The sequence below is a fragment of the Rhinoraja longicauda genome, chromosome 2 (genome assembly GCF_053455715.1).
Source record: "Rhinoraja longicauda isolate Sanriku21f chromosome 2, sRhiLon1.1, whole genome shotgun sequence".
Classification (NCBI taxonomy): Eukaryota; Metazoa; Chordata; class Chondrichthyes; order Rajiformes; family Arhynchobatidae; genus Rhinoraja; species Rhinoraja longicauda.
The window spans coordinates 17825951-17848431 of record NC_135954.1 but is presented as its reverse complement, the minus strand read 5'-3'; the positions used below and the strand labels follow the sequence as shown (position 1 = coordinate 17848431).

At 44.9% G+C, this 22481-nt stretch overlaps 2 protein-coding genes across 2 annotated transcripts in view; one reads left to right on the top strand and one right to left on the bottom strand.

The window, feature by feature from the left end:
* LOC144602431 (E3 ubiquitin-protein ligase znrf2-like) overlaps positions 1 to 22481 on the bottom strand; it is a 464175-nt gene that overhangs the window by 63576 nt on the left and 378118 nt on the right. The gene's annotated exons all lie outside the window — the stretch shown is intronic.
* Positions 18148 to 22481, top strand: part of LOC144602438 (NFX1-type zinc finger-containing protein 1-like) — a 60177-nt gene continuing 55843 nt past the window's right edge. The window contains exon 1 of the mRNA XM_078415576.1: positions 18148 to 18253. The gene's annotated coding sequence lies outside the window, so the exon portion shown is untranslated. The remainder of the gene's footprint in view (positions 18254 to 22481) is intronic.

The window sequence follows — 22481 nt, the reverse complement described above, 5'->3', positions numbered from 1 at the left end:
GTTGGGATAGTGCTCAACTCTGAAGGAAATTAGCCTGAGTTACTGAAAAGCCAGGGTATAATCACCTAATTTTTTGTTGTTGTAAAATATCAAGTATTTGGATGAATGGGCCCCGGAGTTTCCTTAGTTTGGTTGGACCATTTTCCCTGCGTGAGCCCAAATATTTGCCTTACAAAGCCTCAAAGACAAAAGGGGCCATTAAAAAGCCAAAATGAAGAGGTTGTTGCTAAAGTTATAAGGCTGTGTCAAAAAATAAAATGCCTTTGTTTTTGCTTATTGAGTCCAAATCCTTTCCAAGTACATTATCATGACTTATTCATAAGAACTCTGGTTGCAACATTCTTGAATAAACGCATCTTGGTTCCTTAAGAATCTGAAATATTCACCTATCCTTGTACCTTTACAATTTCCGCTAAATGTTATTTTTAGTTTAGGGTTGCAGCGCGGAAACAGGCCCTTTCGGCCCACCGGGTCCGCGCCGACCAGCGATCCCCGAATATTAACACTATTCTATACCCACTAGGGATAATTTTTACATTTACCAAGCCGATTAACCTTCAAACCTGTACGTCTTTGGAGGAAACCGACGTTCTCGAAGAAAACCTATGCAGTCACGGGGAGAACGTACAAACTCTGTACAGACAGCACCCCTAGTCGGGATCGAACCCAGGTCTCTAACGCTGCATTCGCTGTAAGGCAGCAACTCTACTGCTGTGCCACCGTGCCGCCCTATCTTGCATTGACTGAGTATATAATTGCTGCACAATGACCGATACTTCAAATGGTTAATATTGCCATGTAACTTCCAAGCAGTAGTCCAAATTACCTATCTCCAATCTTTTTCATTCCTTTTTTCCCACTCCAGTATCAAATATTGATATAGTTTCTGCCTTTACTATTGGAAGTAAATTCAACTGCATAAATTTCTAAAAAACAATTGGCCTCTTCTAGCCTCTTGTTGCTGTAGTTATATAGCAGTTATATACTGGTCCCTCTCCCGAATCCCGCACAAGTTCAATAAACATTCACACCGACCTTGTATATTATACCTCAGAATGAGGTGAAGGTCCTATCCTCGTGGGAGGGTAATTGGAGGTGTTTGTGTAAAAAACAAAGTGCTGGAGGAACTCGATGCGTCAAGCAACATCTGTAGAGGAAAATGAACAGATGACATTTGGGCACAAAAAGCTGGAGTAAGTCAGTGGGTCAGATAGTGTCTCTGGAGAAAAGGAATAGGTGACATTTCAGGTTGAGACCCTTCTTCAGACTCGGTCTTCTTAAGACTGACATCATGAAGAAGGCTCCTGACCTGAAATGTTGTCTACACACGTTCTTCCAGGAATGCTGATCCACTGAGTTTCTCCAGCACATTGTATTTTGCTCAAGATTTCAACCTCTGCAGTCCCTTTTGGCACTGGGAGATGTTTATTGTTGGGTGTTTCTTAAGGTATTTGAGGTGGCCCATTTCTGCTTTAATGTCGGTGATTGAAATTGAATGTCTTGGTGGAGGATTGTTGTGAATGGTGGTTCAATCATTCATGGATTCTCAACTGTAAACTCTTTCAGTGCATTGAGCTGATAGCTGGCCATGAGGCTGTAGTGAAATTCACGAAGCCCAATTATCAGATTAGTTTATAGTGGCAACAGCTAAATGGGGATCATTTGGGGCTCAAAATATTTGGTTATGCTATGGCTGAATGAAACTACCGACCACCAAGCTTGTCACTGCGGTTCAGTTACAGGGCTTATAATCCAAGTTTTTGAGTTTGAACTTGTGCAGCATGTAGTCAGATGTGTGCTGGCAGCACTTGTCTCTGACTTTGATGAAAGTTGCCATGGTGATTATTGATGTCTGTGTTGTTGGCCTTCCCACTTCTAAAAATAGATAGACGTTGGTCAACTCACCCAGTATAGGAAGCAGTGTGGCCTTTGAGATAACTGATCAGCCAATTGCAATGAAGAGTTCTCAGCAAACCAAGAAGGAAATGTGCAATTTTCGACAACTTATTATCATTTTATAGAGGATAAAATTAACAGTGGAGTGTACATGTGGTCAAGGTAGAAACTGAAAACTAGCTGTAGATCGATCTGGTCAGTCTTTTAACGCAATTATAATTTCCATGCATAAAATTATGTGATGATGCATTTTAGGGCCACAGTCAAGCATTGATTAATACATAAAAGAGATTCACTTTTATGCTACAGGGCATATTCTGGTTCGGATATTTCACAAGATTGGTTCATTGAGTTCTCTTTGTAGCAGTGCAAAAACCTGTGCAAGAGCACTGAATCAATGTCAGTATTTTATGCCTTCTGATCAAACTCTGGAGAAATTCCGTAGCCATGGTCAGTTTCATGATACAATGATGACCGCTTGTTCTATTACAACCTTCCGATTTGGGGCATTAACATCATTCACATTTGGGAAACCCTCCAAAGTGGCTCGCAACTAATTTCTTTTCGAGATACAGCGTGGAAACAGGCCCTGTGGTCCACTGAGTCTGCAGCGACCAACGATCCCTGAACATTAACACTATCCTGCACACAAGGCCCAAATTACACTTATACCAAGCCAATTTACCTACAAAATTAGACGTCTTTGGAATGTGGGAGGAAAACAAAGATATTGGAGAAAACCCACATGGTCATGGAGAACGTACAAACTCTGTACAAACAGCACCCGTAGTCAGGATCGAACTCTGGTCTCCGGTGCTGCATGCACTGTAAGGCAGCAACTCTACCACCGTGCCACTCAAATGAATTATGTTTTTTTTTGTTTTTTTTAATAAATTTTCTTTTTTTAATTTTACACAAATTTACACAGGACACGAACAAACAGTACAGGATATATATACTCCCCATCCCCAAGGCTAAAAAAAAAACACCCCCCCAAAAAAGTTTTTGTGTTCAAATGTTACATGGGCAGCATACAAATATAAATAAATGATCATGATTGTGTGGACAATATTTTCAGTTAAAGGAAAAATCTTTAATAAAATCTATAAAAGGGTTCCAGGTCAGAACAAAGTTTCCGCGGGCCTTGCACCGTTTATACCTGATCTTTTCCAGGGGTAAAAAGTAGAGCACCTCCTTTAACCACTGCAAAAAGGATGGAGCTTTTTTTGACTTGCAGTTAAAAAGAATAAGCCTGCGAGCAATCAATGATGCAATGCTAAAGCATTTGCTTGTAAATTTGTAAACTTACAGTCTGGGGGTGGTATTCCAAAGATAGCTGTTTGCAAATCAGGATTGAGTCTGTCTGCAGATATGGGAGAATACCTCAAATATATTTCCCCAGTAGCTGTTGAGAGAGGGACATGTCCAGATATTAAGAAGGGGTTCAGGTCAGCACCACTACCACACCTGGGGCAGTCAGATCACCTGTCCATATTCCTAACCCCAGCATACACCCCACTCAGGAGGAAAGCTCCAGTCACCATAAAGACTGTGAAGACATGGCCTGAAGGAGCTTCCTCGCAGCTGCAGGATTGCTTCGAAAGGACCAACTGGGATATTTTTGAGGATCAGGACTTGGAGGAGTACACATCAACTGTACTTTGCTACATCAAAAACTGCGTTGACAATGTCACCGTCGACAAACGCATCCGGTTGTACCCCAATCAAAAACCCTGGATGACAAAGGATGTCAGGTCTCTCCTCAAGGACCGTAACACCGCCTTCAGGTCTAGTGACAGAGCTCTATACAGTGCTGCTAGAACCAACCTGAAGAGAGGCATCAAGGATGCCAAAGCGTCCTACAAGAGGAAGATTGAGGACCACTTTTCCAACAATGACCCACGGCGGGTATGGCAAGGCATCCAGCACATCACCAATTACAAGACCAGCAACCGCACGACTGCCGACGGCGACGCCTCGTTGGCTGAGGAACTTAACTGTTTCTTTGCTCGTTTCGAGGTGAAAGCTACAGTGGCAGACATTACACCCTCTCCAGCACCTGAGAGCAACACCTTCACTGTGCAGGAGTATGACGTTAAGCGAGTGCTCAGAGCAGTGAATCCCAGGAAAGCTGCAGGCCCCGATGGTGTGACGGGCAGAGTGCTGAGGGAATGTGCAGACCAATTATCTGAGGTCTTCACAAAAATCTTCAACCTGTCCCTTTTAAAATCCACCATCCCTCCCTGCCTGAAGTCCGCCATAATCATCCCACTGCCGAAAAAGCCTGTCATCAGCGGTCTTAACGACTACCGTCCGGTAGCACTCACACCGGTCATCACAAAGTGCTTCGAGAGACTGGTCCTGCAGCACATCAAAGCCAGCCTCCCACCCACCTTCGACCCATACCAGTTTGCCTACAGAGCAAATAGGTCTACAGGGGATGCCATCGACACTGCTCTTCACACTGCACTGACCCACCTTGAACACCAGGGGAGCTATGTGAGGATGCTCTTTCTCGACTTCAGCTCTGCCTTTAACACGGTCATCCCGAGCAGACTGGTCACCAAACTTTCCGACCTTGGATTTTCCCTAACCATCTGCAAATGGATCAAGGACTTCCTGACCAACCGCCCCCAGACAGTCAAAATAGGCCCTCACCTCTCCTCCACCATTACACTGAGCACCGGCTCACCACAGGGCTGTGTGTTGAGCCCCATCCTTTACTCCCTCTACACTCACGACTGCGCCCCCACCCATCCCACCAACACCATCATCAAGTTCGCGGATGACACGACTGTGGTTGGACTTATCTCAGAAGGAGATGAGACAGCCTATAGGGATGAAATCCAAAGGCTGGCAGCATGGTGTTCAGTGAACAATCTGGTCCTGAACTCCTCCAAAACAAAGGAACTTATAATTGACTTTAGAAAAACCAGTGGAGATTACGACCCACTCTACATCAATGGGGTCTGCGTGGAAAGGGTACCAGCTTTCAGGTTCCTGGGTACGCACATCGCAGAGGATCTCACCTGGTCTACCAACACCATCACCACAGTAAAGAAGGCACAGCAGAGACTCCACTTCCTGAGGATCCTCAGGAAAACCAACCTGCAGGAGAAGCTCATGTTGTCCTTCTATCGCTGCTCCATCGAGAGTGTGCTGGCATACTGTATAACCACATGGTATGCCAGCTGCTCAGAAAAGGACAGGAAGGCCCTTCAGAGGGTCATCACGACGGCCCAGAAAATCATCGGCTGCTCACTGCCCTCCCTGGAGCACCTGTTCAGCCTGCGCTGCCTCAGTAGAGCAGGCAAAATAATAAAAGATCCATCCCACCCCAGCCACCGTCTGTTTGTTCATCTGCCCTCTGGTCGACGTTTCAGGTCAATCAAATCCCGAACAAACAGACTTAAGAACAGTTTTTACCCCAGGGCCATACGAGAACTGAACACTACCTGTGCACTAGGCAACACCGTTAAAAAATCTTGTACTTAATTTAATTGTATTTATGTATTTATTTGTTTTTGCATTTATTGCATATATGTTTGTACGCACCGTCAGGATTGGCTGTTTTTTAATTTCGTTGTACTCGTTGCAATGACAATAAATGAATATTATTATATTATTATATATGTGTCCTACAGAGGCTGGGCTATGGCCACATCTAGGGCAGCCAGGATCTGTGATAGAAAAGATTCTGGCAAGTTTGTCTCTTGAATAATGAAGACAGTGAAGTACTTTAAATTGGATCAACCCATGGCGTATACACAGCGACGAAGTGTGTGTACGAATTAAGCTCTCTCGCCACGCCTCAGCAGAAAGCTCTACACCCAGGTCCCTCTCCCATGCCGTTTTTGTTTTATCCCAGGTTATCTGTTTTAATTCCTGTATTAATGTGTAAATTGTTGAAACACGTTTCCTGTCAAAGGGGTCCAGCTCCAGAATAATGTCTAATTGGCTCTTGGTGGACAGATGAGGAAATGAGGGAAACACTGTTTTAGCAAAGCTACGTATTTGAAGATACCTAAAGAAATGAGATCTGGGTATATTATAGTTTTCAGCAAGCGTTTCAAAGGAAATGAACGTTCCGTCAGTAAACAAGTTACAAAAATATACCAGTCCATTCCTATGCCAATATGAAAATGCAGTGTCTAGCATGGAGGGTGTAAAACATTGATTATTTGCCACTGGAAAAAGCCTGCTGATACCTTTTAATCCAAAATATTTCCTGAACTGTAGCCATATTTTAAGCAAGGTTTTAACCGCCGGGTTTGTCATTTGTATTTTACGATTATAAGGTAGCGAGCAGGTAATTGTCGGTAGAGGATCAGATAAGAGTTCCATCTGTGCCCTGTTTACTCTTATATAAATATGTCCAATGTCAAGTCGTCAAGTTTATTTGTCACATACACATACACGATGTGCAATGAAATGAAAGTGGCAATGCCTGCGGATTGTGCACAAAAAAGTTTTACAATATTTGCAGCCCAGTAGTAATAAATAAAGTTAGGCAACCCTCGACCACCCGCCTTCTTAGGAACTTCAAAGTATATTTTCTTCATCCTGGGATTTGAATTGTTCCAAATAAATGATGAGATTAGTCTATCTAATTGCTGAAAAGTTGTCCTAGGTGTAAATATGGGGATCATTTGAAAAAGATAAAGAAATCTAGGTAAAACCGTCATTTTAACGATATTGATGCGGCCTACTAATGAGAGTGGTAGTGTTGACCACTTTTTGAAGTCCTGTGTTGTTCGTTCTAATAATGATTTAAAGTTATGGCTGTATAAACCTCCCATAGTATGGGTAACTTTAATTCCCAGATAAGTAAATACATTTTTCTCAAGTTTAAATGGGAAGCTGGAGTAGTCACCGTCAGTGTGGTTGATTGGGAACAGCGAGCTCTTTGAGAAATTTATCTTATAACCTGACAGGCGGCCAAAAATCTCTAATATATGCAATAGCTTTGGTATGGAGTCAGTTGGATTGGATATATATACCAGTAGATCGTCCGCGTACAGCGATACTTTATGAGATTTACCACTTCGAAAGACACCTGATACCATCTTCTGTCCTAAAAGCTATAGCAAATGGTTCTATTGCCAAATCAAATAAGTAGGGAGAGAGGCTTCAGCCTTGTCTGCAGCCCCTGTGGAGCTGGACGTAGTCAGAGATTATATTGTTGGTCCGCACAGCTGCCATTGGCGCAAAATATCATATTTTAATCCGTAACAAGAATGATGGGTCGAAGCCAAATCTTTTGAGAACAGCAAACAAATGTTGCCATTCGACACGGTCAAATGCCTTCTCGGCGTCTAAAGAAATAATTACTTCCGATTGTTCTATGGTGTGAGGTGTATACATTACATAACATAACATAACAACACTTTATTGTCATTCGGTATAAATACCGAACAAAATTTCAGCAGTCACAAGACACAGCAAAAAAGAAAAGAACACAGGACACCCGACCCCAACACAAACATCGATCACAGTGACTCCAAACACCCCCTCACTGTGATGGAGGCAACAAAACTTCCCCTCTCTTCCCCCCGCACCCACGGACAGGCAGCTCGACCCCTACCGAGGCAACCGACACACACAGCCCCCGCAAGAGGATGGAAGACCCCGCGGCCGAGCCGCCCCGGGCACCGAAACGTCCCGCGGCCGCACCGGGCGATGTTAAGTCCAGCGGCCGAGCCGCACCGGGCACTGAAACGTCCTGCGGCCGAGCCGCCCCGGGCACTGAAACGTCCCGCGGCCGCACCGGGCGATGTTAAGTCCAGCGGCCGAGCCGCACCGGGCACTGAAACGTCCCGCGTCCGAGCCGCGCTGGCGATGTTAAGTCCAGCGGCCAAGCCGCGCCGGGCACTGAAACGTCCCGCGGCCGAGCCGCACCGGGCACTGAAACGTCCCGCGGCCGAGCTGCGCTGGCGATGTTAAGTCCAGCGGCCAAGCCGCGCCGGGCACTGAAACGTCCCGCGGCCACACCGGGCGATGTTAATTCCAGCGGCCGAGCCGCACCGGGCACTGAAACGTCCCGCGGCTTTAAGTAGGAGCCGCATGTTGTAGAACGACTGCCTGCCCGGTATAAATCCAGTTTGGTCAGGTTTAATAACTTTGAAAACTACTGTTTGAAGACGGGTGGCTAAAATTTTTGTGAGGATTTTATAATCACAATTCAACAAGCTTATACGGCAGTATGAACCACACAATAGTGGGTCTTTATCTTTTTTAAGTAGGACTGATATGGTTGCCTACGACATTGTTTGAGGTAGTTTCTGTTGGCTAAAAATTTCCTGATACAACAATTTAAGTGTTGGAGCCAGTTTGATTGCAAATTCTTTGTATATTTCAATTGGGAAACCGTCTGGTCCTGGGGCTTTGTTGCTTTGCATCGATTTAATTGCTTGTAATTTCTTTGATTTAATTTCTTCAGTTGATATTTCCCTGTCAATTTGTGTCTGGTCCTCTAGTAATTTCTGGGATGTGTAAGCTGTCTAAGAAGGCAGGAATGCCTGGTAGATCACTGGGTGCTTCTGAAGCATAAAAGGAAAAATAAAATCACAATCACAATCACAGTTTATTAGCCAAGTATGTTTTGCAACATACGAGGAACTTCATTTGCCATACAGTCATGACAGTAAAAAGCAACAGGACACACTAAATACATTTTAACATGAACATCCACCACAGTGACTCCTCCACATTCCTCACTGTGATAGAAGGTTAAAAAACACTTCAATCTCTCCCTTCTTTGTCCTCCAGCGGTCGGGGGCTCTAACTGGTCACTGATGGCGTCTGGATCAGTAGTCTTTAACCCCGGCGATGATAACATTTCAGGAATAGTACTGGCGGCTGTGGATGGTCTGACCTGGTAAGCTAAAAGTTTTCCTGCCTTTTCTCCATGTTCATAGAAAATCTGCTTTGATTTGAAGATTAGTTGCTCTGTTTGTCTGGTGGGTAAGTTGTCAAATTCCGTCTTAAGTAATAATTTCTCGTCGTAGAGTTCAGGTGTTGGCAAATTGGCATACCAACGGTCTATTTCCGCTATACTGTGGGACAATTCTGTCAGACGTTGTTTATATTTCTTCCTCTCATATGCTGTATATGAGATTATCTGACCTCGAAGGTAGGCTTTAAGACCCTCCCAGATCGTCGCTAAGTACATGTCTGGAGTATTATTAATTTCCATAAATTTCCATAAAGATGTCTATCTTTTGAAAGACTCCCTAGATAGCAACGGGGGATCAAACCGCCAAGTGCATCGAGGTCTAGGGCAGTCTAGGAAGCCTATATTTAGTTGCACAGGGCTGTGGTCAAAAATAGCAATACTGTTATACTGACCATTGAAAGGGTCCTACTATCAACAAGAAAAAAATCAATTCATGAATAAGAATGGTGTACTGGAGAAAAAAAAGAATATTATTTTGTTTTTGGGTTATTTTTTCTCCAGGGGTCAAAAAGAGTATAGGATTCTATAAATGAATTGATAACAGCGCCAGAATTTGAGATTTTACTATTAGGTCTCGGGTTGGATAGGAATGTCCAGATAGGAATGTAATCTATATACTAAAACTCTCGTTTGTTATCTTGTTTGTGACTGAACTTCAGCCAAAACGGTACACGATAGCGTGACAATTTTAGGCCCACCTTACTCGCCATTCTCACTTTAGAGATAATGCAAGTAGTTTTATTGAAATCGGTGTTATATTTTTAAAGTTATTCACATTTTAAAGTTTAAAAGGAGGGGAGGTGGGAGGGGGGAGAAGGGAGGGGTTGAAGAGAGAGGGGAGGGGGGGGAGGACAGGGTGCTGCACCAATGCAGGAGAAGTTTGGGCCCAACGGGTCCACTTTGTCTAGAACACAGTTAAATCCCCTCCTAATATCAGTTGGTGGTCATTGACATTTGGGAGGGATGTTATGAAGCTAGAGAAGAATGATGGGTCATCCCAATTTGGTCCATATACATTGGCTAATGCCACCTGTGTGCCATAAAGATTGCCTGTTACAACTACATACCTTCCTCTGGGGTCAGTGATGGTCGACAAATAGAAGGGTGAATGGAATCCCCTTCCTGATTAAAATAGCTGTACCTCGTGATCTAAACTCATTTTTGGAGCAGAATATTTGACCTATCCAGGCTTTTTTCAGTTTCACATGTTCATTTGATCGGAGGTGAGTTTCCTGAAGGAAAATAATATCAGATTTCAGAGATTTTAAGTGTGCAAAGACCCTGCTCCGCTTTACTGGATTATTAATTCCCTTTATATTCCAACTCAAGAAACGAATAGTCCTTATTTATTAAATGAATTATGTCTGACATGCAGTGATAGTTATCTGTGCATAATACAAAGAAAGAGATTCCATTAATGACAATGAAATGAATTGCAGGTTAACCTGAGTGAAAATATTGGCAGCTACGGGAGAGTTTGCATGCTTTTCAAGTGATGCTGTAGGATCTTTTATATAGACTTGATAATAAAAATAAAGAGTACCCCTTTGAGATCATCCATAAGTCAGCACAAAAGAAAACAAAACCCATTTGTGAATGAATTCACTACATCTCCACAAGCCTCGATGAATGTAGACGCAGTGATGTCACAGCCTCCTTTTGCTCTGGTATTTTATTTCATTCTTCACATGTTTATAATGTTTTATTCTTAATTGTTTACTGTATATTGTGTTGTTACTTGCGAGAAAAGCACCAAGTCAAATTCCTTGTATGTATACATACTTGGCTAATAAAATTTATTCAATTTCAATTCAATTCAATATGTCAGCTTTTGTGAGGCCAGTTGCATTTCCACTGGGACCCAGAACTGGTTCAATAACGACAAGCCTTGGTTTACAGTAAAAAAAGTATCACAAACCCCCTGCAATTTGCATACCGGGCCAATAGATCAGTGGATGATGCAGTCAACCTAGGCCTGCACTTCATCCTTTAGCATCTAGACCAGGGGCCCCCAACCTTTTCAGCATGAGGGCCACATTATATATTTGGCACATTTTTGCAGGCCGTAGGAAGAAATAAAGAAATGTCAGTTTTATAAATTTAATGAGGTTTATATGGCAAAAAAATAAATAATATTTTTAAAAGAGCTTGAAATATTGGAATGTATATATACCATAGGTATACAATTACTTATAAAAACAGATAAAAATACAGTGGCCACCAGTGAGCATGCAGACAGTATAGAAAGATCATATATAATCAGCGGAGTGACTGCATGTGTGTCACCATCGCAGTTACACGCGGGTGGGCACTCTGCTAAGAAATCATTAAAATTTAAAATTATTAAGTCAGCAGCTGTATACAAGCCCTCAACTTGTTAACCTACCTGACGTGTAAGTTCGTAAACTGCCGACATCGGCCCTGAAGACCGGGGAACTGAGGAACTGAGACCGGGGAGCCGCTGGCGATGACGGACACGATGAGTGGGCCAGTAGGAGAGGGGTAACGCCTCCAGCGCCTGCAAGGTCGGCTGCAGAAGGGTTTTTCCCCGGGGCACACAGGCAGTCGGTCGGGCGAGGAGGGGGGCGTCGATTGACGGGCCGAGCCAGTCGAGGGCGACGGAGGAGGCCCTGCAGCAGCCTGGGGCTGGCCTGGATCGGGAGCCGCTCCAGTACATCCAGCGACCCGACTTCGGACTTTTGTAAACGCCGCGAAAATATGGTGGTGACTCGTGCACGTGTGATCTACGCTAAAATAATTCAACTGTGCAGTGCACACGTGACACTAAACCACCACTCATATAAGCCGCTAAAAAAAAAAGTTACCACAGAACTTGCAGCACGGAACGTGCTTGCTGCGGGCCAGATAAAATCTCGTGGCATGTTGGATGTGGCCCGCGGGCACAGTTTGGAGACCGCTGATCCACACCACCAGGGGACCTTTGCTAAGATTCTGTTTGTGGATTTTAGCTCTGCATTCAGCCCCATTGTGCCAGAGATACTACACTCCAAACTCTCCCAGTTGACTGTGCCTGAACCCCTCTGTCAGTGGATCACCAACTTTCTGTCAGACAGGAAGCAGCATGTGAGGCTGGGAAAGCACATCTCGGACCCGCAGTCCCTCAGCATAAGAGCACCGCAAGGCTGCGTACTCTCCCCTCTCCTTTACTCTCTCTACACCAACACTGCACCTCCACAGACTCCTCTGTCAAACTTCTCAAGTTTGTAGATGACACAACCCTGATTGGACTGATCCAGGATGGGGAGGAATCTGCCTACAGACAGGAAGTGACACAGTTGGCGTCCTGGTGCCATCGCAACAACCTGGAGCTCAATGCTCTTAAAACAGTGGAATTGATTGTAGACTTTAGGAGAGCTCCCCTTCCCTTCTCCCACTCACCATCAACAACACCACAGTCACATCTGTGGAGTCATTTAAGTTCCTTGGAACCATCATTTCCAGGGACATTAAATGGGAGGCCACCATCGACTCCACAGTCAAAAAGGCCCAACAGAGGATGTACTTCCTGCAGCAGCTGACGAAACACAACCTACCATGGGCAATGATGGCCCAGTTTTACACCACCATCATAGAGTCTGTCCTCACCTTCTCCATCATGGTCTGGTTTGGCTCAGCCACCAAGCACGACATCCAGAGGCTGCAGCGCATCGTTCGATCAGCCGAGAAAGTTATTGCCTGCAACCTTCCTCCCATCGATGAACTGTACACTGCAAGGGCCAGGATGTGAGCGGTTAAGGTAATCTCTGACCCCTCTCAGCCTGGCCGCAAACTCTTTGAAGTACTTCCTTCTGGGAGGCGACTCCGGACTGTCAAAGCCGCCACAGCCAGACATAAAAACAGCTTTTTTCCACGAGCAGTAGCTCTACTCAACAGCCAAAAGTCTGTAGCCTCTTTTTACTCTGGTACTTTATTTTTCCATGTTTAAATTATAATGTTTTATTTTTATTTGTTTGTCTGCTGTATATTGTGTTTTTAACCATGTGTGAGCAAAGCACCTGTTCAATCACCGGATTCAGACAACAGAGTTTGATTCAATAGGTAATTTATTACACTGCTAAATAAGGCACATACACTCACCAATCCCCCAAATATCCTCGAACGCACTCGCAAACCTCGAGTACACAGCTGAGCATGTCACAGGATGTTTCTACACATACTGACGTTTCCCCATACACACTCACCAGCACATCAGAGAAGATGTGCCACAGGATGTTTCTACACGTACTCACGTTTCCCCAGACACACTCTCCAACACATCAGAGCATGCCACAGGATGTTTCTGTTCTCGATCACCCGGCACCCTTTGTGACATGGTCCAAGGCTGGGGCTCTGTCCCCGAAAGGGCGCCCAACTCCATCCTTTATGGCATTGCTTATCAGAGAAGATCGCGCCACTGCCTCGTCCCCGAGCCAATCATTAGCCCCCCTCCCCCACGTCTGCAACGTTTCTGCGCTACTAGCGGCAGGGGGCGTGGGTGGTTTACAGTGTGTTTGAATCTTGTTTTCAAAGGGCTGTGATAACACCATTTCACATTTTGGCTGAAATGATCTGTTTAACCCTTACGCTACACTCCAGCCCTTGGAGTCATCAGCCTACATTAGCAGCACTCCATCTAACTACATGTTACTGAGCAAACAAACAATAATAATCAAAAGTTCAATATAATAGGTCTACCTCTATGAATGTGAGGTGAATATGTGTCAAACTAACTATCCATGCCATAATGGCGTGAGTTACGTGTTCGATCAGACACCGAGCTAGTCTCGGATGTTTCTGTGAAGGCAAAGCTTATCTCAATGGCCTTGTAAGTATCCCCGTGATTTACTGGCCCCTTTCAATCAGACCAAGCACGCAAAGTGGTGTTTTAAACACCATTTCACCTCACATTAACCCCAGACACCCTAAATCCTGTTACATTCATCCCTCAGGCTGACTACCACCCCTCCACCCTCTTGGCACTCCTCAGACGGCAGTAGGGAAGCACACAATTGCAGAATATTATGCCAACTACTACTAAAACAAGCCCATTAACTAGCCATTGCATAATAATATGCCCCCAAGACCCAAACCCCCAAGACCACCTATTCTACCATGCGCTGTCCATGGCCTCATTGTGCAACTATTTACCAACTTTATTCAAGGTCCCAACCGGTTGTCGCATGTGGGCCACCAAGTTTGTAATTTTTTCACTGGCATCCGGTATGTAAGTGCAGCATTCTCTCCCTATGATGGCACAAGTCCACCCCATTAGTCACTGTCTGCCATTCTGAAAAGGACCTGTTCATTCCTACTCTTTGCTTCCTGTCTGCCAACCAGTTTTCTATCCATGTCAATACCCTACCCCCAATACCATGTGCTCTGATTTTGCACACTAATCTCTTGTGTGGGACCTTGTCAAAGGCTTTTTGAAAGTCCAGATACACCACATCCACTTATCCATTCTACTTGTTACATCCTCAAAAAATTCCAGAAGATTAGTCAAGCATGATTTTCCCTTCATAAATTCATGCTGACTTTGACCGATCCTGTCACTGCTTTCCAAATGTGCTGCTATAACATCTTTAATAATCGACTCGCATCTTCCCCACTAGCGATGTAAGGCTAACTGGTCTATAATTCCCTCTTTTCGCTCTCCCTCCTTTCTTAAGAACTGGAGTTACATTGGCAACCCTCCAGTCCACAGGAACTGATCCAGAGTCGAAAGATCATTGGAAAATGATCACCAATGCATCCACAATTTCTAGGGCAAAGAGTAGCGGGAAGCCAGAGGATTGGGCAACTTTCAAAGGACTACAGAAGATAGCAAAATGGGCAATACGGGCTGAAAAGATGAAGTACGAAGCAAAGCTGGCCAAGAATATAAAGAAGGACAGCAAAAGCTTCTTTAGGTATGTTAAGAGAAAAAGATTAGTAAAGACAAATGTGGGTCCCTTGAAGGCAGAAACGGGTGAAATTATTATGGGAAATGGCGGAAGAGTTGAACAGGTACTTCGGATCTGTCTTCACTAAAGAAGACACAAACAATCTCCCGGATGTGCTCGTAGACAGGGATCAAGGGAGACAGGAACTGAAAGAAATTTGCATTAGGCGAGAAATAGTATTGGGTAGACTGATGGGACAAGGCTGATAAATCCACAGGGCCGATGGTCTGCATCCCACGGTACTCAAGGAGGTGGCTCAAGAAACCGTGGACGCATTGGTGATTATTTTCCAATGTTCAATAGATTCAAGATCAGTTCCTGTGGAGGGTAGCCAATGATATCCCACTTTTCAAGAAAGGGGCGAGAGAGAAAATGGGGAATTGTAGACCAGTTAGCCTGACATCGGTGGTGGGGAAGATGCTGGAGTCAATTATTAAAGCGGTAATAATGGCACATTTGGATAGCGGTAACACGAATGGTCCAAGTCAGCATGGATTTATGAAGGGGAAATCCTGCTTGACTTATCTTCTGGAATTTTTTGAGGATGTGACAGGGAAAATGGATGAAGGAGAGGCAGTGGATGTAGTGTATCTAGACTTTCAGAAAGCCTTTGATAAGGTACCACACGGGAGGTTGATGAGCAAAATTAGAGTACATGGTATTGGGGGTACGGTATTGACATGGATAGAGAATTGGTTGGCAGACAGGAAGCAAAGAGTAGGAATAAATGGGTCCTTTTCAGAATGGCAGGCAGTGGAGAGTGGAATGCCGCAAGGCTCGGTGCTGGGGCCGCAACTATTTACAATATATATTAATGATTTGGATGATGGAATTAGAAGTAACTAGCAAGTTTGGGGATGACACAAAGCTGGGTGGCAGTGTGAACTGCAAAGAGGATGTTAGGAGGTTGCAGGGTGACTTGGACAGGTTGAGTGAGTGGGCAGATGCATTTCTGTAGGGGTTTCGTTCCCTTTGCTCCACTTCGGGCCCAACTGCCCGAGTGATTCTCTCCCTTGTCAGTGGGTCAAACGGCCACCCCGGCCACCACTCCACTCGAGCGGTTCCCAAGAGAGAATACAAAAGGGAGAGTGGGCGTTTCGAGGTGCCCAGATTCCCCTCGGAATTATGGTGGGATATGATAAAAGGTTGACTTGACCAGAGCGTGCTGATGAGAGAAAACAGAAACCCAGATGGACTCAAAGCGAGTCTAAAATTTACAGGCTTTATTAAACAAATGGAAAATCAAATCTCACCAATACTACATAACACGTGACAAAACTTATGCTTTAAACTAAGACTATGGAAAGAAAATTATCGGGCATGTTGCAAAAAAAAACTTACTTTACACAATTTAATTACAAATACACCCTCCCCCCTCCCCTCTCCTTCTTCTCTCAACCTCTATCCTATTTCGGGAACTTCACCAGGTCGTCTGGGGTACTTACAGCTAGATCGATGCAGGGTCAGGAGACGTCCAACAGAGCAGCCAAAAACCAAGAAGGGGCCTCTTCTCTTGCTTGCCTGCACCCTTTTTCTACCCGAGAGCTTCTCCCTTGAAAACTCCCAGGTGATCCTCTGGACAAAAGGGTCTTTCGATGATTGCCAGTTTCGATCTGGCATGAACAATAGGCTTCCGATTATAATGGGTTTGCTGATGTCATGATGCATCGGCCTAATCGTTATCCCATCACCTGGATGGGCTCCCATTGTCCCGATGGATGGGCCATTTACGATGGTGATTGTCTTGCTGCTGGGCTATTCACCCCCGTCTGCTGGGCTCCGTTCCTTCCTTTGTCTTTCCAAGGTAATCTCGTTATCTCTGTCCCAGCCTTTCCTGTTCTCACCACTTGCATAGTCATGTGGCTGCCCAGGCCCACAGACAGGCTTTGAACTTGTTCTTCCTTTGTGATCCCTTGGGGGGGGGGAGGGGGTTTGTGTTTTTGCAGCCAGCATGTCTGTTTTAAAAAATGCCCAGGTCCTTATCCCCGAGTTCTTCCATAATTTTGGAGGATTTGCCACAACAACAAAAAAACTTGCAGGCGGATGCAGTATAATATAGATAAATATGATGTTATCCACTTTGGTGGTAAAAATAAGGAGGCAGGTTATTATCTCAATTGTGTCAGATTAGGTAAAGGGGAAGTGCAACGAGACCTTGGTGTCCTTGTACACCAGTCACTGAAAGTAAGCGTGCAGGTTTAGCAGGCAGTGAAGAAAGCTAATGGCATGTTGGCCTTCATAATGAGAGGATTTGAGTACAAGATCAAAGAGGTCCTTCCGCAGTTGTATAGGGCCCTGGTGAGACCACATTTGGAGTATTGTGTGCAGTTTTGGTCTCCTAATTTGAGGACGGACGTCCTTGCTATTGAGGCAGTGCAGCGTAGGTTCACGAGATTAATCCCTGGGATGGAGGGACTGTCATATGATGAAAGATTGGAAAGACTGGGCTTGTATTCACTGGAATTTAGAAGGATGAGAGGGGATCTTACAGAGATGTGTAAAATTATAAAAGGACTAGACTAGCTAGATGCAGGAAAAATGTTCCCAATGTTGGGGGAGTCCAGAACCAGGAGACACAGTCAAAGAATAAAGGGGAGGCCATTTAAAACTGAGGTGAAAATAAACTTTTTCACCCAGAGTTGTGAATTTGTGGGATTCTCTGCCACAGAAGGCAGTGGGAGCCAATTGATAGAGCTCTAGGGGTAGTGGAATCAAGGGATATGGGGAGAAGGCAGGCACAGGTTACAATGTAGATGATCACAATGAATGGCGGTGCTAGCTCGAAGGACCAAATGGCCTCCTCCTGCACCTATTGTCTATGTTTCACAGCACCAATTTTCTAGACGGTTCTAGCTGAATGCCTTAACTACCAAAGTGTGAGATAAGGTTTCAGGCCAATGAAATTGATGCGCAAAACAAAAGACACGAAGTGCTGGAGTCATTCAGCGGGTCTCTGTAAAACATTGATCAGTCTGAAGAAGGGTCTCGACCCGAAACGTCACCCATTCCTTCTCTCCCGAGAAGCTGGCTGACCTGCTGAGTTTGTGAATAAATACCTTCGATTTGTACCAGCATCTGCAGTTATTTTCTTATACATATTGATAGGAGACGTTTCGGGTCGGGACTCTTCAGAATGTCTTACGTTATTTTAAGTTTTTAAAGATTGCACACGTTCTCCTTAATGTTCATCTGGTCGTTAGTTAATTTCAACGTATCATCAGTTACGCCCCGCAGTCGCGATTACGGGAAAAGTTAGGTTTCGTTTCCTAAATTGGTAAACACGCCTCGTCTCCATGTGTATTATTGGCCGCTGGTATAAAGGACGTCAGCACAGTTTGCCGGGGCATACGGTAGAATCGAAACTGTTCAGAGGAGGATAAAAGGCGAGTGAGCAGATGGTAGCTCAGTTTGTTGGTGCTGTTGCTACTACTACCGTCTACAGGAACGGCTGCTTGACCAGGTGAGGATTAACCGCTCGGCCTGCGTTTGCCCCAGTTCTGTTATAGAAAATAGGTGCAGGAGTAGGTCATTCTGCCCTTCGAGCCAGCACCGCCATTCGATATGATCATGGCTGATCATTCAAAGTCAGTACCCCGTCCCAGCTTTCCCCCCCCCCCCCCCCCCCTATCCCTCGAACGCCCTGATGCTACTCCTATAATTTATCATCTAAAACCGTTTCATTGCCTCCCTGCATTGTATGCGTCGCGGAGTGCTCTCCTTGCACCTAGATATTGCTTCTAAATGAAGGAGCTTCGGCCGGGGGGATTGTGTGTGTGTGTGTGTGTGTGTGTGTGGTGGGGGGGGGGGGGGGTGCTGCTTGTCTTTGAAGTTGAATATACAGAAGCAAAACAACAGAATCAACGCGACGACGGTAAAAGTCTGCTTAGAGAGTCGAATAACCGTGGTTTGTTAATCTGAACTGAATATGTGAATTATATATGATGGCCATAAAAAAAAATGCTGGCTTGGATTTGGTGGCTAGCGGCGTAGATAGAGATAGATGCATGTTCACTGCCGATGGCATCCAAGTTGGACACTCACAAAAAAATACAATCTGTGGCATCAACCTGTACCGTCCAATACCCGCACATCAGCGAGCAAACTCCACAGCCCCGATTGCTTATTGCGAGAGTATAACCCAGGAAGGGTATAAGGCCGCAAATTGTCTACTCTTTGAAAGCGAAATAAAAATATTTTTTCAAAATATATTAATCATAAAAATTATAAAGAATTTATATAATTAAAAGCTATATTTAAAAAGGATGTAGCTTTAAAAAAATAAAAAAATAAAAAAAATATATATATATATATAACTGACCTGGGGAGTGTCACTTCGCACTTTAATTAAAAGCAATTTTAAAGACTGAGGAAGATGAGAAATTATTCCATGAAAATAAACCCAGTTGCACCTTCTGCCGAGATCCCCTTGGGGTTGTGTCAGGAGCTGGGGGCGAATTGAACCTCGCATCAAAACACTGGCTTGCACTAGACGCAACAACACGTCCCTGTGCTGATTTGATGCAATGTGGTATAGCTGACAAGAAAGAGGTCGGTCGACACATGAATTGCTCGTTAGCGGATGCGTGTGCACCATCAAAATCGACAGGAGCACCAACTTTCAGGCCAGCGACCCACTTGATCCACTCAACTGCTTCTTTTTGTGCCATTTAAATCTCAAACTTTACGCCAGGTGAAAGAGCATTTTTTTTAAAAAATGGTGATGATATTTTATTGTCACTTGTACAGTGAAATTCTTTGGGGTGTTTTTTTTTTGCATACGAAGTGAAGTGCACAAAAGAGTCGCCACAAATGCCCTGACAAAGTTGCAAAAAGTACTCATCCCCCACCACCCTTGACCATCATCCCCACTCGGTCCCCCTTGGTTCTCAGTGCCCCCCACACCGGGTCCTCTTCAGTTCTCAGTGCCCCACGCCTGGTCCCCCTTTGTTCTCGTCCAATACAGCCCGTCCACCTCGGCCTGACCTCATCAAGACCCTATCCTCGGCCTGTCTCCGCCCTCGAGTTCATCACAATTCAACAGCAAGTCTGAAAAGAGAATGCCAACCACTCCATGCTGACTGGGGTGAAAATCAACTCGTTATTTTGATTGCTTAATAGTGTTTACTGTTCTGTGGACCTGTGAAATTCTCCACGGCTTACTGCTGGAAACATGACTAATAAAGTAGCATTAGTCACAATGTTATATAAATAGGAACAACCAACACAACAAATAATTTTGATTGGTGCAGAGGCAAGAACTGAGGAGGTTCTAGGCTTGATCTCCATTTTGAAACATCACAACAGAAAGAGGCCGTTCAGCTCCTGATTTAATTCCTTTTTTAGTTTGGGTTTCCAGCAGGAAAAGGGCCCCTTTGGGCCACGAAGCCCATGCAGGCCATCAATCACCCATTCACACGAGTTATCTATGTCTTTTCATTTTTTTCATCCATTCCCTACACATTAAGAGCAATTTCACAGAGGCCAATTAACATACAAATGTACATGTATTTGGCATGTGGAAGGAAACCCATGCAATCACAGGCAGTATGTTCAATTTAGTTTATGGCCAGTATGTAGTATCTGTCATGATGATGATATGCAAATATCGTGACCTGTGTATCAGGTGACTGGAGAGTGGGGAGGTGTGTGTGCTGTGCACGGTGGCGCAGCGGTAGAGTTGCTGCCTTACAGTGAATGCAGCACCGAAGACTCAGGTTCGATCCTGATTACGGGTGCTGTCTGTACGGAGTTTGTACGTTCTTCCCCGTGACCTGCGTGGGTTTTCTCCGAGATCTTCGGTTTCCAAAGACGTACAAGTTTGTAGGTTAATTAACTGGGTAAAATGTAAAAATTGTCCCTAGTGTGTGTAGGATAGTGTTAATGTGTGGGGTTTGCTGGTCGGCGCGGACTCGGTGAGCCGAAGGGCCTGTTTCCGCGCTGTATCTCTAAATCTAAATCTAAAAAAAAGGCCGGAGATTGCAGTCAGGAGAGATAATAAACATAGAAACTAAGTAATGTAACTTATACAGATTGTGTCTGCATCATTATTCCACATCTGAGGCGGAGATGTGATATTGGCGACGAGGATATTTTGGATTTGGATATTTTGGATTCTGAATCTGTGACTACCTGCTGGAAAAAGGTTAGAAAAAGGTCATAATCACTGTCGCTGGAGCTGATTTCTTAGCACTTCACAGCGTTCCACACTTCGATCTGACGGGTGATGCGAGTACTGTCAGCGTGAAGTGGAAAGCGTGGCTGGAGGAATTTGAGGCCTACGCCGACAGTCGCAGGTTTCTTTGTTGATGAGAGTACGCCGGCGCAGAAGGTGCAGTGGAGAGCGTTGCTTCTCTTCACCGCGGGGCCAGCAGTTCGAGAAATGTTTAAAACAGGAATGAAGGATAATAATAATAATAATAATATTCATTTATTGTCATTGCAACGAGTACAACGAAATTAAAAAATAGCCAATCCTGACGGTGCGTACAAACATATATGCAATAAATGCAAAAACAAATAAATACATAAATACAATTAAATACAATTATATTAAGTACAAGATTTTTTAACGGTGTTGCCTAGTGCAAAGGTAATGTTCAGTTCTCGTATGGCCCTGGGGTAAAAACTGTTCTTAAGTCTGTTTGTTCGGGATTTGATCGACCTGAAACGTCGACCAGAGGGCAGATGAACAAACAGACGGTGGCCGGGGTGCGATGGATCTTTTATTATTTTGCCTGCTCTACTGAGGCAGCGTAGGCTGAACAGGTGCTCCAGGGAGGGCAGTGAGCAGCCGATGATCTTCTGGGCCGTCGTGATGACCCTCTGAAGGGCCTTCCTGTCCTTTTCTGAGCAGCTGGCATACCATGTGGTTATACAGTATGCCAGCACACTCTCGATGGAGCAGCGATAGAATGACAACATGAGCTTCTCCTGCAGGTTGGTTTTCCTGAGGATCCTCAGGAAGTGGAGTCTCTGCTGTGCCTTCTTTACTGTGGTGATGGTGTTGGTAGACCAGGTAAGATCCTCTGCGATGTGCGTACCCAGGAACCTGAAAGCTGGTACCCTTTCCACACAGACCCCATTGATGTAGAGTGGGTCGTAATCTCCACTGGTTTTTCTAAAGTCAATTATAAGTTCCTTTGTTTTGGAGGAGTTCAGGACCAGATTGTTCACTGAACACCATGCTGCCAGCCTTTGGATTTCATCCCTATAGGCTGTCTCATCTCCTTCTGAGATGAGTCCAACCACAGTCGTGTCATCCGCGAACTTGATGATGGTGTTGGTGGGATGGGTGGGGGCGCAGTCGTGAGTGTAGAGGGAGTAAAGGATGGGGCTCAACACACAGCCCTGTGGTGAGCCGGTGCTCAGTGTAATGGTGGAGGAGAGGTGAGGGCCTATTTTGACGGTCTGGGGGCGGTTGGTCAGGAAGTCCTTGATCCATTGGCAGATGGTTTGGGAAAATCCAAGGTCGGAAAGTTTGGTGACCAGTCTGCTCGGGATGACCGTGTTAAAGGCAGAGCTGAAGTCGAGGAAGAGCATCCTCACATAGCTCCCCTGGTGTTCAAGGTGGGTCAGTGCAGTGTGAAGAGCAGTGTCGATGGCATCCCCTGTAGACCTATTTGCTCTGTAGGCAAACTGGTGTGGGTCGAAGGTGGGTGGGAGGCTGGCTTTGATGTGCTGCAGGACCA